This window comes from Vespa velutina, chromosome 3, assembly GCF_912470025.1.
Source record: "Vespa velutina chromosome 3, iVesVel2.1, whole genome shotgun sequence".
NCBI classification, from domain to species: Eukaryota; Metazoa; Arthropoda; class Insecta; order Hymenoptera; family Vespidae; genus Vespa; species Vespa velutina.
In genome coordinates this window covers 7,857,093-7,858,640 of record NC_062190.1, presented here as the reverse complement: position 1 = coordinate 7,858,640, position 1,548 = coordinate 7,857,093, and positions in this window count along the sequence as shown.

The window sequence follows — 1,548 nt, the reverse complement described above, 5'->3', positions numbered from 1 at the left end:
CTCTCTCTCTCTCTCTCTCTTTATGTGTCTCGTTTATCATCCGTTTCTTATCATCTATTTCTCATCTACATCCTTTTCAAATAATCACTTCTTATCCACTTAAAACTGAATAATTCAAATAAAACGATTGAATGTATGTATGTATGTAAATACATTATACATTACGATCTTAAAATATATTTGAGAAAAGTTCAATTAGAAAAAAAGAAAAAAAGAAAAAAAGAGGAAAAAAAAAAGGAAAAAAAAAAAAAGGACAAAGAACAAGATAAATGTCGATAGAATCCAGAGTGCTCTTTCAATTAAAATTATCGATTAATTGAATATTAATCGATTTCACGATATCAACAAAAAGAAATGCATTTCTTCGACCGTGAAGAGATTGAATATTTCTGTTTAAATGACAGCTTTCAACTCTCGTGACTTTCTACGTATAATTATTAAATCTAAACGATCGAGCAATAAGTATAATAAAAGAAACAATGAAAATGAAAAGAAAAGAAAAATATTTATGTTTTTCTTTTCACACATTTAAGATAATGATTATGAACGAACAAACAAAAAGAAAAGAAAAGAAAAAAAAAACACAAAGAATTATCAGAAATATAATATATAAATGATATAGATTGAGAAATAATTAAAAACTTGTATATATATCTAAGTAAAATATTGTTAAAAAATGTATATAGTATATATATATATATATATATATATATATACACACGTGTATATATATCAGATAAAATAATTAAAAACAAAAAAATATATATATATTTAACAAAAATCCGATTAGAAGATAAAATCGACCTGTTCAAGAATTCGCGATAGCTAAACGATATCTCTCTGAAAAAATACATCCTTATATGTTTGTGTATTAATGATTCTAAAAAAACAGTTTTTATTTTTGAACAATGACGCACTATATACATACACACACACACATATATATATATATATATATATATATATATAAACAAACATACATACAGAAATATACGTACGTATATACAAATATACACATACGTAAATGCTTAGTAAAAGAAAGAAAGAAAAAAAGAAAAAAAAAAGAAAGAAAAGAAAAAAGAAAGTTTCTCCTCGTTGTCTTTCCACTTTGTTAAAACAATACACAATACGTTCGAGGGATCCGTGAATTGAAGTTAAAATGATAAGATCTTCATCGATCGACTAAATGGTTCGTTATTTAAATTTTCAATGTTTCTATTCTTGAGAATAGTTCCAGATAGAATATTAATACGTTGATGGGGTTACGGACACACATATATACACATATATACTTACATACATACGTATGTATGCAAGTACATAAAACGAAACATTCAGGTTACTCGGTTCAAAGGTCATTCAGTAAGAGAGTTCATCTCGTTCGAGATCAACGAATTAGAAAGTATCTCGGTCCACTTGTTCGACCTCATGACCGTGCAAAATTTTTCATCGACTCCATCGCATACATTAAGAGAGAACATAATCAAAATTTCTATCGAGTTATATCATTTTTGTCAAATGCGAAATTATCTTTCTTTCTATCTATCT